Here is a 15447-nt window from a genome sequence, read left to right as displayed (position 1 = left end):
CTTTAGAGAAAATGAAGCAGGCTTTGGAGAAGAATGATCTGGATCTTGCTGCTGCATAGAAGGAAGCGCGAGGGAAAACGGCGCTTGCCGACAAGAAGCTTGCTTCAGTCGGCAAGTTAGAAGAAGAGAACTCCAAACTGAAGACGGTTGTTTCTGACGCCAATCGGGAGGTCGAGCAACTGAAGAAAGACAAGGACAAGCTGACTGACAAGCTTGGGAGCCTCAAGGCCAAGAAGGGCAAGTTGGAGTCTTATCTGGGCCAGCTTGCTGCAAAGCTGGTCCTAAAACTTGAAGGTACTGATGATTGACTGACTTACTATGGTCGACTGTCAAGCCTAATCATATCGTCCACTCACCATTTACTCAACTATGCAGAGCTTTGCCAAGACTTTGAAGCGGAAACTGGGCGGGTCGAGGCGGGTCTCGATCCCATAAATTGTGCAGTCAAGGATGATGTTGGATGAATGTGTTGCGGCTGGAATCTCGCATGGACAGTGCGGTTGCTTATCTTGCCCGCCTGAAGGCAGCGATGACTCGGGTTGATACTGAACTCTGGCCTCAGGCGGAACTGTCTCAAGACCTCGAGTCTCTGATGGCTCGACTGAATCAAATACCTGACCGAGTGCAAGAATGGAAGATGTCATCTGCTCGCTGTGGCGCTGATGTCGCGTTGTCCTTGGTCCGAGTGCACTGCAAAGACGTCAAAGAAGACAAGCTGGCGGAGCTCAAGGTTGCTAACACAAAGAGGCACACCTTCCGATCCTTCGTGGACACTTTCCTTGACGCTGCCACTCGCATTGCAGACAGCATAGACCTTGACAGTTTCTGCGACCCAGCCAGTCCTTCTCCTGACGCGTGACCGAGAAACATTATGCTCCACCTTTATTTGCCTCGGAATGCCGAGTGATTGTGTAATCGTTAAACTTCTTCGGGCTTGATGCTCGAATACTTTTGATCCGTCGTCCAGAACTTTAGGATTTATCTGAACTTGGTTTATCTCTGAATATGCTTGTGTTTGCCTTCGAGTGGAATTCACTTTTCAATTGGAATAATCTTTGTACTTGAGATGCAGCTATTGTACTTATGGTGCAGCTCTGAGGAGAAGGTTGCAGTCGACCTGCACCTCGCCGTCCTTGCGGATAGGGAGGGAGCACACATTGTACTTGTGGCGCAGCTCCGAAGGAGAAGGTCGCAGTCGACCTGCACCTCGCCGTCCTTGCGGATAGGGAGGGAGCACACGTTGTACTTGTGGTGCAGCTCCGAAGGAGAAGGTTTCAGTCGACCTGCACCTCATCGCCCTTGCGGATAGGGATGGCGTGCATGTTGTACTTGTGGCGCAGCTCCGAAGGAGAAGGTTTCAGTCGACCTGTACCTCGTCGTCCTTGCGGATAGGGATGGAGTGCACGTTGTACTTGTGGCGCAGCTCCGAAGGAGAAGGTTTCAGTCGACCTGCACCTCATCGTCCTTGCGGATTGGGATGGAGCATACATTGTACTTATGACGCAGCTCCGAAGGAGAAGGTTTCGGTCGACCTGCACATCGTCGTCCTTGCGGATAGGGATGGGTTTCAAACTTGGGCGAGTACTGGACTGCAGCTAAGCCCCCGAGTGGGAGGGTTGCTCACCACTCGGTAGGTTTTTTCAAACTTAGGCGAGTACTGGACTGCAGCTAAGCCCCCGAGTGGGAGGGTTGCTCACCACTCGGTAGGATTTTTCAAACTTAGGCGAGTACTGGACTGCAGCTAAGCCCCTGAGTGGGAGGGTTGCTCACCACTCGGTAGGATTTTTCAATGTTGGCGAGTACTGGACTGCAGCTAAGCCCCCGAGTGGGAGGGTTGCTCACCACTCGGTAGGATTTTTCAAACTTAGGCGAGTACTGGACCGCAAATCAGCCCCCGAGTGGGAAGGTTGCTCACCACTCGGTAGGATTTTTCAAACTTAGGCGAGTACTGGACTGCAGCTAAGCCCCTGAGTGGGAGGGTTGCTCACCACTCGGTAGGATTTTTCAATGTTGGCGAGTACTGGACTGTAGCTAAGCCCTCGAGTGGGAGGGTTGCTCACCACTCAGTAGGATTTTTCAAACTTAGGCGAGTACTGGACCGCAGCTCAGCCCCCGAGTGGGAAGGTTGCTCACCACTCGGTAGGATTTTTCAAACTTAGGCGAGTACTGGACTGCAGCTAAGCCCCTCAGTGAGAGGCTTGCTCATCACTCGGTAGGATTTTTCAAACTTAGGCGGGTACTGGACTGCAGCTAAGCCCCCGAGTGAGAGGCTTGCTCACCACTCGATAGGATTTTTCAAACTTAGGCGAGTACTGGACTGCAGCTAAGCCCCCGAGTGAGAGGGTTGCTCACCACTCGGTAGGATTTTTCAAACTTAGGCGAGTACGGGACTGCAGCTAAGCCCGTGAGTGGGAGGGTTGCTCACCACTTGGTAGGATTTTTCAAACTTAGGCGACTACTGGACTGCAGCTAAGCCCCCGAGTGGGAGGGTGGCTCACCACTCGGTAGGATTTTTCAAACTTAGGCGAGTACTGGACTGCAGCTAAGCCCCCGAGTGGGAGGGTTGCTCACTACTCGGTGGGATTTTTCAACCTTAGGCGAGTAATGTACTGCAGCTAAGCCCCTGAGTGCGAGGGTTGCTCACCACTCGGTAGGATTTTTCAAACTTAGGCGAGTACTGGACTGCAGCTAAGCCCCCGAGTGGGAGGGTTGCTCACCACTCGGTAGGATTTTTCAAACTTAGGCGAGTACTGGACTGCAGCTAAGCCCCCGAGTGGGAGGGTTGCTCACCACTCGGTAGGATTTTTCAAACTTAGGCGAGTACTGGACTGCAGCTAAGCCCCCGAGTGAGAGGCTTGCTCATCACTCGGTAGGATTTTTCAAACTTAGGCGAGTACTGGACTGCAGCTAAGCCCCCGAGTGAGAGGCTTGCTCACCACTCGGTAGGATTTTTCAAACTTAGGCGAGTACTGGACTGCAGCTAAGCCCCCGAGTGAGAGGCTTGCTCATCACTCGGTAGGATTTTTCAAACTTAGGCGAGTACTGGACTGCAGCTAAGCCCCCGAGTGAGAGGCTTGCTCATCCACTCGGTAGGATTTTTCAAACTTAGGCGAGTACTGGACTGCAGCTAAGCCCCCGAGTGAGAGGTTGCTCACCACTCGGTAGGATTTTTCAAACTTAGGCGAGTACTGGACTGCAGCTAAGCCCCGAGTGGAAGGCTTGCTCATCACTCGGTAGGATTTTTCAAACTTAGGCGAGTACTGGACTGCAGCTAAGCCCCGGAGTGAAAGGCTTGCTCATCACTCGGTAGGAATTTTCAAACTTAGGCGAGTACTAGACTGCAGCTAAGCCCCCGAGTGAGAGGCTTGCTCATCACTCGGTAGGATTTTTCAAACTTAGGCGAGTACTGGACTACAGCTAAGCCCCCGAGTGAGAGCCTTGCTCATCACTCGGTAGGATTTTTCAAACTTAGGCGAAACGGATTCACGGCTAAGCCCCCGAGTGAGAGGCTTGCTCACCACTCTGTAGGATTTTTCAAACTTCAGGCGAAACGGATTCGCGGCAAAGTCACCCACTGGGGGATTTCACACGCAAACAAAAGTAACAACAACCATTTAGGAAGACTGTAAAGCTCTAGTCTTTGATAAACAAACTACAAAGGTATTTCTTATTACATCTCATCCGAATGAGTGCTTAAGTATAAAAGGGGTGGAGCAGCTCCGCGTTCCAGGCCCGTGGCTCGTCTTTCTGATGCTCGACATTGTAAAGATGGTATGCTCCATTGTGGAGAACTCTGGTGACAATGAAGGGACCTTCCCAAGCAGGGGCGAGCTTGTGTGGTTTCTGCTGATCCACCCGAAGAACCAAGTCACCCTCTTGAAAGGCTCGGCCCCTCACGTTTCTGGCGTGGAATCGACGCAAGTCTTGCTGATAAATGGTCGACCGGATTAAGGCCATCTCTCTTTCCTCCTCTAGGAGATCGGCTGTGTCCTATCGGGCCTGTTCTGCTTCATCTTCAGAGAAGAGCTCGACTCGGGGTGCATTGTGAAGCAAGTCACTCGGTAGAACAGCTTCAGCTCCATAAACCAAGAAGAATGGAGCTCGGCCAGTCGACCGATTGGGAGTTGTCCTCAATCCCCAAAGAACTGATGGAGGTTCATCGACCCAGGCGCCTGCTGCATGCTTGAGATCACGCATCAGTCAGGGTTTCAGTCCTTTGAGAATCAAGCCATTTGCTCTTTCTGCTTGTCCATTTGACTGGGGGTGGGCGACTGAAGCATAGTCGACTCGTGTGCCTTGGGAAGCACAGAAGGCTCTGAACGCATCAGAATCGAAGTTCGACCCGTTGTCAGTGATGATGCTATGCGGAACTCCATATCTGAATGTCAATTCTCTGATGAAGCTGACGGCAGTACTGGCTTCAAGATTCTGGATAGGCTTGGCTTCAATCCATTTGGTAAACTTGTCGACTGCTACAAGTACATGAGTGAAGCCACTCCTACCAGTCCTCAGGGGTCCAACCATATCCAATCCCCAAACAGCAAAGGGCCAGATGAGTGGAATAGTCTTCACGGCTGACGCATGCTTGTGGGACATATTGGAGTAAAACTGGCAGCCTTCACATTTGTCGACTATATCTTTCGCCATTTCATTTGTTTGTGGCCAATAAAATCCAGCTCGGTATGCTTTGGCCACAATGGTCCGAGAGGACGCATGGTGACCACAGGTCCCCAAGTGGATGTCGTTGAGGATCACTCAACCTTCTTCTGGTGTTATGCATTTCTGGCTGACTCCGATTACGCTTTCCCTGAACAGTTGTCCTCTTATCACAGTAAAGGCTTTGGATCGACGGACGATCTCTCGAGCCTCTTCATCATACTCTGGGAGTTCCTTCCTAAGGATATATGCAATGTATGGCACTGTCCAGTCGGGAGTGATGACCAAAACCTCCATGATCAGGTCGACCACGGCTGGGACTTCGACTTCAGTCGGATCTGTGGCACTCTTAGGCTGTGGGGGCTCTTCAGTGAAAGGATCTTCTTGAACTGAAGGTGTATGAATGTGTTCCAAAAACATGTTGCTGGGAATGGCTTCCCTCTTGGAACCTATCTTTGCCAAATCATCGGCTGCTTGATTTTTCAGTCGGGGTATATGATGGAGCTCTAACCCCTCAAACTTCTTTTCCAACTTCCTCACCGCATTGCAGTAACCAGTAATAGTTGGGCTTCTAACGTCCCACTCCTTCATCACTTGATTGACTACCAAATCTGAGTCGCCGTAGACCATGAGGCGACGGACGCCGAGTGAGATGGCCATACGTAACCCATTTAAGAGTGCTTCATATTCCACTTCATTATTAGAGGAATCAAAGTGAATCTGGAGAACATATCTGAGCTTGTCTCCTCGGGGGGATACCAGTACCACCCCAGCACCAGAACCACTCAGCATCTTGGAACCATCAAAGAACATGGTCCAGTGCTCCCGAGTGGACTTGAGTCGGCAGTTGCTGTTCGATCCACTCGGCGAGGAAATCTGCTATTGCTTGGGACTTGATAGCTTTCTTTGCCTCAAACTTAATATCCAAGGGAAGGAGTTCAATCGCCCACTTTGCCACTCGACCAGTTGCATCTCTGTTGTTCAGAATCTCTGATAATGGAGCGTTGCTGACGAATGTAATGAAGTGGTCAGAGAAATAATGTGCAACCTTCTTCGTGGTCATATAAATCCCATAAACAAGCTTCTGATAATGTGTATATCTTTGCTTTGATGGAGTCAAAACTTCAGAAACATAATATACTGGACGCTGAACTTTACAGGCTTTTCCTTCTTCTTCCCGCTTGACCGTAAGTACTGTACTGACAACTTGTCCAGTGGCTGCAATGTAAAGCAGTAAAGGCTCCTTGCTGATTGGGGCAGCAAGCACCGGCTGGGTGGAAAGCAGGGCTTCGAGCTCTGCAAATGCCGCATCAGCTTCAGGAGTCCACTCGAACTTATCAGACATCTTCATCAATCGGTAAAGAGGCAATGCCTTTTCACCGAGGCGAGAAATGAATCGACTTAAGGCGGCCAGACAACCTGTAAGCTTCTGGACATCGTGCACACGCACAGGGCGTTTCATTCGGAGAATGGCACCAACTTTCTCTGGGTTAGCGTCGATCCCCCGTTCGGAAACGAGGAAGCCGAGTAATTTTCCGCTCGGAACTCCGAATGTGCACTTTGATGGATTAAGCTTGATATCATACCTTCTGAGGTTGGCAAAAGTTTCAGGAAGGTCAGCCAACAGGTCGGAACCTTTACATGACTTGACCACAGTGTCATCCATGTATGCTTCCACATTCCGGCTGATTTGAGTGAGTAAACACTTTTGAATCATCCTCATTAATGTGGCTCTAGCATTCTTCAGGCCGAATGGCATGGTGACATAACAGAAGCACCGAAATGGAGTGATGAAAGCTGTTTTTATCTCATCGGGTCCATACAGTCGGATCTGATGATACCCGGAATAGGCGTCTAAAAAGGACAAGCGCTCACACCCTGCAGTTGAGTCGACTATTTGATCGATGCGGGGGAGAGGAAAGTGATCTTTCGGGCAGGCCCGATTGATATGCTTGAAGTCAATGCATATGCGAAGTGAGTCGTCCTTCTTGGGGACCATGACAACATTGGCTAGCCACTCGGAGTGGTAAATCTCTCGAATAAACTCAGCTGCTAGGAGCCGAGCCACTTTCTTCACCGATTGCTTTTCTCTTCTGTACGGCGGACTGTCGAAGATGTTCTTTGACTGGTTTCACTTTTGGGTCGACTCGTAAACGGTGCTCAGCCAGCCCCTTGGGAACACCCGGCATGTCAGAAGGTTTCCATGCAAAGATGTCCCAGTTCTCACGGAGGAACTGGATGAGCGCTTCTTCCTATTTGGAGTCGAGTGTTGTCGAAATGTGAGTCGGAGCAGCATTGGGATTAGTCAGGTGAATATGAATCGGCTTCATTTCACCAGACGACTGAAATGCTGAATCCATGGCAGACTTCTTAGCTCGCAACAAATCACTCGGATCTGCATTCTTTTGATATTCCTGCAATTCCACTACTGCCATTTGCGCATCAGCGATCTTTGAGCCCTTCTGGAAGCACTCTTCTGCCTTCTTCCGATTGCCAGTGATAGTGATCACTCCTTTAGGACCAGGCATCTTCAATTTGAGGTACACGTAGCATGGTCGAGCCATAAAACATGCATAAGCCGGCCTGCCCAGAATAGCATGATAAGCACTTGGAAATCGACGACTTCAAGCGTCAACTTTTCTTTGCGGTAATTCTTGGAATCACCGAAAACCACATCGAGGGCGATCTGGCCGAGTGACTCAGCCTTCTTACCAGGAATAACCCAATGGAAACTCATATTGCTTTCACTGAGTCTGGACATCGGAATGCCCATTCCTTTCAAGGTCTCCGCATACAGTATATTCAGGCCACTACCACCATCCATCAGAACCTTAGTCAACCGAGTGCCTTCGACGATTGGGTCGACCACTAACGCTTGCCTCCCAGGGGTGGCTATGTGTGTCGGGTGATCAGACTGGTCGAATGTAATGGCAGTCTGAGACCACTTCAAAGAATTGGGCGTTGCCAGAGCGACCATGTTCACTTCTCTGTTGATGACTTTCAGTCGACTCTTGCTCTCAACATCAGCAAAAATCATCAGAGTGGAATTGACGTGGGGGTAACCATCATCGTCCTCTTCGTTATCCTCAACTTTGTCTGATTCTTTTTCCTTTTCTTTGGGATGTTTCTCTCGGAACTGCTGGATTACCCTCCTCATCTTTTTTGGTGTGAATGTGGCATGGTAAATCCAACACATCATTTCCATCTTGATCTTTTACTTTCCAGGGGTTCCATGGCCCTTTGGACTTCCCCTTGAACTATCCTTGAGTCACGGCTAAGGCTTCTCCGGGAGCAGCTGGCTCGACTTTGCGCTTCTGCTTCCGACTGGAGTTCCCTCCCGCGGTTTCGTGGGCGACTGTTTTGTGCTTGCCACTCCGGAGCCGATCCTCCTCTTCACCATTAGCATACTTGGTAGGAATTTCCATCATTCACCTCAGAGACATATCTCCGGTCCGACCGAACTTCAGATTCAATTCTTGATACTTGACGCCTTCCTTGAAGGCACAAACTACTTGGTGATCAGACACATTCTCCACCGTGTGGTGCAACGTGATCCATCTCTGGATATAATCTCTCAAAGTTTCATTCGACTTCTGCACACAAGACTGTAGCTCTGTTAGCCCTGCTGGCCGTTTGCATGTACCTTCAAATGTTCTGACAAACACTCGGGCATGCTCTTCCCAGCTATAAACACTGCCAGGTGCTAACTGAGTCAACCACGCTCTGGCCGAGCCCTCTAACATCAGAGGAAGGTGCTTCATCGCCACTTCATCATTGCCACCACCAATGTGCACAGCCACTCGGTAGTCCTCAAGCCAAGTGTCTGGCTTGGACTCACCAGTGAACTTGCTGACTCCAGTCGCCAACCTGAAGTTGGGAGGAATCACTGCTGCCTTGATGGCTCTTCTGAAACACTCTGGACCTGAAACATGCACCCTGCTACCGGTCGGGTAATCTCTATCGTGGCCATCTCTGTGTGCCCTGTTCCTGTCAACCAGACCTTGAACGAGAATGGATCTCGCATCAAAGCCCGGCTCTCGGGGGTCGACTAGAATCCTTCGCCCACCACTGTGAGGGTGTCTGTCATCGTGTTGCCGAGGCGTGTATGACCCACTCCTTGGGGGAGGCGTGGGTACTCGACGACGATCATACTGCTCACGGTTTCTGTACTGATCCTGTCGATCTCCACGTCCCTCACGCCATGGAGGTGATCTTGGGCTGTGAGCCGACTGAACTGTGTCTGCCATTACAGATCTACTATGAATCCCCCGCCGCCCGGAGCAAAGCCCGGATCTGCATGAAACCCCTACCAGCCTCCGACTGGGAAGGCTGAATCGACTCTGCTATTCGGGCAGCAGCTGTGAGATTCTGGACCGGAGTTCAATATACCTGGGTTGGAGGCGGAAAAATTTGCCGTCGACTGGACTCAGGAACTCGCTGCCGAGCACGCTCGTTGAGTGCGTGCTGGAGGTTTTCCAGTCGAGTGCGCTCAGCCAAGTTGGCTAGGCGCACCTCCTCCATGGCCCGGGCCTCGGGGGTTCCTCCAATGATAGGAGTGTGAAGTGCATCCATGTTACGGAGGCGAAGCTCTTCCCTCTGCTGTGGAGAGAGGGGCTCGGGGCGGTACTCCTCGTGGACACGCTACGGATCGCCTCCGCCATCGCCACCGTCGTCACGGGGGAAGCCAGAAGGACTACGCGGTCCGTTGACCATCAGGACTTCTGCCGCGGGGTCACTACTGTCGCACTCGGATGCAGTCTCAACGGAGCTAGTCGAACAGGCCGTAGAGAGTTTCGTCGGGCTCGATTGCCGCGACTTGGGGGTGGCCGACTGGCGAGCCACCGCGTGCCTCACCCACCGCTGGAGCCTCAACCGACCGGAACGCTTGTGCCAGCGGGCAGCAGGGAATGAAGACGCCACAGGAGCCGACCGATACTGGGTCGACGGTTGCCGCAGGAGGACGCCGCGGATGCATGCGCAAAAGTGCGTTGCCTCGCGGATGGGGAGCGCCTCGACGTCGAGTGGAGCTTCTTGGAGCCAAGCGGAGTTGTCGGCGACAAACAGGAGAGCGCCGAGACGGATCTCGCGGACCTCAGCCAATCCTCCGCCTGAAACCATGCTGATGGGGATCGGAAAAACAACAACTTCTCCAACAAGTCGCTAAGACAGCTGCCCCACGGTGGGCGCCAACTGTCGTGGTTCTAAGTCTGATAGTATAATGGGGAGTAGGGATGTAGAGGCAAGATCCTAGCTATGGAGAAGTTGTACGCACGAGTTTTTGCGAGTTCAGGCCCTTCTCGGAGGAAGTAACAGCCCTACGTCTCGGAGCCCGGAGGCGGTCGACTAGATTATATGCGTGTGTGTCACAGGGGGTGCGAACCCTTGTCCCAGAGGAGGGGGTGGCTTATATAGAGTGCGCCAGGACCCCAGCTCCCCTCCGTTACACAGGGTTCAATGTTCATAAAGAAGGAGCGTTACAGGTAACGTCCGTAGTAAAGTGCTATAAATGACTATTAAGTCTAAGGGTAAATGCCCGACCGTTGCTGCGCGGAGTGGCTTTAGTTCTTCTGCACGTCGAGTGGTTTAGTGGTCGAGTGACCTAAATAAGGAGGGGTCTCCGAGTGAATGGTAGGTCGACTAGGTTGCACTCGACACCTTCGTTGGTGTCACGCCCAATATGCGATACTATCCTAAAGAGACTCGAAGGTCCCACCAAGGATAGAACCGCATATTGTAATGCTTTTGCAAGGTGGATATCATTACATCAACATTACATTATACAAGGGGATACATACAAGGCATACAAATGCCGCAAGAATACATCGATACAGCATACATAAGAACAACATCCGAGTACGAATGAAACACAAACAGAAACTCAGACAATATCCACCCTGCTAGCCCAGGCCGCCGACCAGGAACCTAACCCAAGATCGACAAAGAAGAAGAAGAAGAAGAACTCCAACACAAGTAGACATCGCTCTCGTGTCATGAGCATCGCATAACCTGTACCTGCAACTGGTGTTGTAGTAATCTGTGAGCTACGAGGACTCAGCAATGCCATTACCATGGGTATCAAGACTAGCAAAGCTTAATGGGTGAGGAAAGGATAGATGGCGAGGTTGCAGCAGCGACTAAGCATGTATGGTGGCTAGCATACACAAATAAGAGCGAGAAGAGAAGCAGCGGAATGGTCGTGAAACTAGCAATGATCAAGAAGTGATCCTGAACTCCTACTTATGTCAAACATAACCCAAAAACCGTTATCACTTCCCGGACTCCGCCGAAAAGAGACCATAACGGTTACACATGCGGTTGATGCGTTTTATTTAAGTCAAGTGTCAAGTTCTCTACAACCGGAAATTAACAAATTCCCATCTGCCACATAACCGCGGGCACGACTCTCGAAAGTTTATACCCTGCAGGGGTGTCCCAACTTAGCCCATTATAAGCTCTCATGGTCAACGAAGGATATTCCTTCTCCCGCGAAGACCCGATCAGTCTCGGAATCCCGGTTTACAAGACATTTCGACAACGGTAAAACAAGACCAGCAAAGCCGCCGGAATGTGCCGACAAATCTTGATAGGAGCTGCACATATCTCGTTCTCAGGGCACACCGGATGAGCAAGACGTCGGGTTGGCATAGACCCTGGTTGCCCAGGGGGCGCCGGACATCGCTCGGTTTGGACCAGCACTTGGAGAAGCACTGGCCCGGGGGGGTTAAAATAAAGATGACCCTCGCGAGCGTGACTCCCAAGGGAAAAGAAATAGGTGATAGGCAAATGGTAAAACCAAGGTTGGGCCTTGCTGGAGGAGTTTTATCCAAAGCGAACTGTTAAGGGGTCCCCATAACACCCAACCGCGTTAGGAACGCAAAATCAAGGAACATAACACCGGTATGACGGAAACTAGGGCGGCAAGAGAGGAACAAAACACCAGGCATAAGGCTGAGCCTTCCACGCTTTACCAAGTATAGAGATGCATTAATTAAATAAGAGATATTGTGATATCCCAACAAAGTTCATGATATCCATGTTCCAACATGCAACAAACTTCTTCATCTTCACCTGCAACTAGCATGCTATAAGAGGGGCTGAGCAAAAGCGGTAACATAGCCAAACAACGGTTTGCTAGGAAGGGTGAAAAAGGTTAGAGGCTGACATGGCAATCTGGGAGGCTTGAAGAGCAAGTGATAGGTAGCGCATCATAGCGATAGAACGAAGCAACTAGCATAGCAATGATAGTAGTGAGATCCAGGGTAACGGTCATCTTGCCTGAAATCCAGCTAGGAAGAAGAACGAGTCCATGAAGGAGATGAAGCCACGAAGACGAACCAAGCATAGACGAACGAATCCTCACGGTCGCAACGAAACAGGAACTATCGAGAAAAAGCACAACCGGAAAGAAGCAAACAACAAGGTAAAAACACAACACATAAACAAGACATGATGCTCAACCAAGCTAGATGCATGACAAAGCTACATGAAGCTACTCATGGCAAGAGATGATGCATACAAGAGCGACACATCAAAGCAAGTTTAAATGAGGCCGGAAACAACATATGACAATACCGGTAAGTCCTCATATGCAAATTTAGAAATTGGTCCAGATCTGAATAAGCCTTATGTTCAAGTTATTAAAAAGCAAGTTAAGATGCCCCAAGATGATCTACATGAAATTCTAGTCAAGTTACATATAAAGTTCATTTAGTTCAGAGCTACGGCCTAAAAGATATGAGCAACACAAGTTAAACATGGCATTGATGCAAAAACATTCAAACATCAAGCAAACACAATCAAAAAAAGGATGCAACAAGGTAACATGAAACTACATGCAAAACTAAGCAAGTTTCATATAGAGCAAGCTCAAAACGGAGCAACGGTGCAACACATACACTCCAAACAGGATATAGCAACAATCTGTCCAAAACAGCAACTAGGCATCTTGCAAGCATCATGAAAATATGCTACAGCACCTCAACATGAAAACAAAAGGCATGGACGTGATTTACAGGTAAGGAATTGCAAAACATGAACACTGAACTATCTCTAGAAACCAATAGAATATTCTCAAAAGGACAGATGAAGATTGCAAATAATAACAGTTTCACAGACTTCGCAGAAAACACTAGACATGGCAGAAATAACATCAGATTGCAATGTCTAGAGCAAGCAAACAACATGCTACAGGAATATATCATGAAAAATGAAAGCCTGGAATGATTTTACTCAAAGCATAGAACAAAAGTGCCTCACTTAACTAATTCTAAAGATCAACAGAAAAGATGGTAGGATCCATGCAAACATGGCAAGTAATATGACGGATTCAGACTGAAAATAACAGTACATGGCAGAAACAACGGTAAGTAGGCATGTTGGTGAGCTTGTACCCCTCACCACAAAGCATTACATGGCATGTGAAGTTAACTAACAGTAAGAAGACACATATATGGAGCTAAACATGGCAATAGCATAGTCATAGGGTGCATGGATCACTAACAAAACACATGGAAAAACTGAACATAATGTTACCAGTCTGACAGCAACATTATTTAGTAATTTGAGAGCAAGATTACGACAAGCTACAGCAGGCTATAAATGCAAACAAGGGCATGGATGGATAGAGAATAATATGTGTAACACAACATCCTTAGTGAACAACTCCAGATTATGCATCGAACTCATGTTAGCAGCAGGTTTACGTGGCATCACAATGTTACAGCTACAAATCAGAAATGACCAAGTCACCGAAATCAGCTACATTATGAAGGCTACTTTGCATGCTTGTGCTAGTCACCACATAGATCATAAAAATACAAGACAAGCACCTCTGTAAAGAAGGCATGATGTAGTTCAAAACACATGTAGAGCTCATGCTCATAGGATGTACACACAAAATTCAACGAAAATAACAAATCAGCAAGTTCTGTAAACAGACGGCGGTTAACATCATATAGCACTCTTGCAACAATGATTAGGGCATCAAGATGAACTCAAAAAAGCATAGCACAGTGGAAGAAAGTGAATAGCATCTCACAACGAACATTTCGATATATTATATGCACAAATCTGAGCACTAAGCATGAAGTTATGGCATGATGAACATGGGCACATAATGCAAGAAACTAGGGACTTGGTGAGATTTTTACCCTGCGAAAAGCTGGACGAGGATGTACCGGGACGGAGGGATCTGGGCACGGGGAAGCCGTGTTTGGATCGGGGACCGGAGGATCTGGTCCAGGCGGAACTCCGACGATGGCCGTCATGCTCCGGTGAGCGCGCGGGAGCCGAAGGCGACCTCGGGGATGGGCGGAGAGGAGCGCCGGCGACCGGGGCGAGGCGGATCCGGCCTGGGGACCCCGGATCCGGCACCGGAGATGGCCGGCGGCGAGCTAGCGGCGGAGGGCGGCTGATCCGGCGACGGGGTCGGCGTGCGGCGGGGGGGATCCGGCGAGGTGGCAGAGGCGCACAGGGTCGGCGCGGAGACGGGACGCTGGCGGCGGGGACGGGACCCGACAGGGAAGGGCGAGGCGGGAGGAGCTCGGGCTCCGGCGAACTCCTGCCGGAGAGGTGGCGGAGAGGCTCGGTGACGACGGGCGGTCGGCGGGAGGCGGCGAGAGACGCGCGGGCCTCGGGCGGCGGCGGCCGGATGGGCTTCGGGGGCCCGCCCCGGGCCTGGCTGGCCGGCGGCGGCGCGCGGTGGCCGGGGCCACGTGGCGAGGCGCGGTTGGGCGTGGGAGGCGGTGGCGCTGATGTGGCGACCTCCGATTGGTCGGAGCGAGGTGCCCGGTGGACGCGTCCGGCCGGGGCGGACGTGTCCGGCGGCGCGGAGGAGCGGGGCTTGGGTTTCGTCTACGATTTGGAAAGGGGGGTGCACATATTTATAGGTAGAGGGAGCTAGGAGTGTCCAAATGAGGTGCGATTTTCGCCCACACGATCGTGACCGAACGGTGGAGAGCATGGAGGGGAGTTGGATGGGCTAGGTGGGCTGTGTGAAGAGGTGCTGGGCTGCAAGAGAAAAAGGGGTTTTGGGGTTACACGGTTAAGCGTTGGTGCGTCAAACGACCTCCAAATGGAATGAAATTTGACGGGCGGTCTACCGGTGATATACCAAGGCCACTCGGCAAATCTCGGCCCATTCCGAGAACGTTTTTCTCCCGCTCACAAAACAAGGTCTGAGAGGGGTGACGGGCGCGTGTGGGAGTGTCAGATCGCGAAACAGACAACGCGGAAAAGGACCGGATGCAAGTTTTGTAAAACATGCAGATGAAATGCAGATGATGACATGGCAAAATGCAACACACAAGAAAATGACAAGGCAACGACGGCGAATACTGGAAGACACCTGGCGCATCGGATCCGAGGCGTTACAACACTCCTCCACTAACAAGAGATCTCGTCCCGAGATCTTAGAAGTGAGACGGAAGAGAAAAGGATGAGGTGAAATAAGAATGTGAGAGAGAAGATGAACAAAGACGAGAGCACTTGGTAGAAAAGAGGAACGACGAGAAAAACCACCAAAATTACTGAGATACTCCGGTAGAATGAAAAGCGAAGAGGTTGAGCCAAGAATAAAAAGAATTGAAATTGATCTTAGAGAAGGCAAGTGACTGATGAAATTCATTCTTACGTCGAACTTGAAAAAAAATTAGGAATGGCTCCGGAATAATTAGAAGAGTCAGGTAAGATCCTGGGAAAGACCTGTGGGTTAGGGCCCACTGAAAAGAAATCACTGTTGAAAAAGGATTGTTGAACAGATAGATGATGCACCGGAACAACTGAAGGACTTGA

The sequence above is a fragment of the Triticum aestivum genome, chromosome 6D, assembly GCF_018294505.1.
Source record: "Triticum aestivum cultivar Chinese Spring chromosome 6D, IWGSC CS RefSeq v2.1, whole genome shotgun sequence".
NCBI lineage: Eukaryota > Viridiplantae > Streptophyta > Magnoliopsida > Poales > Poaceae > Triticum > Triticum aestivum.
This window is presented reverse-complemented; position numbering follows the sequence as displayed.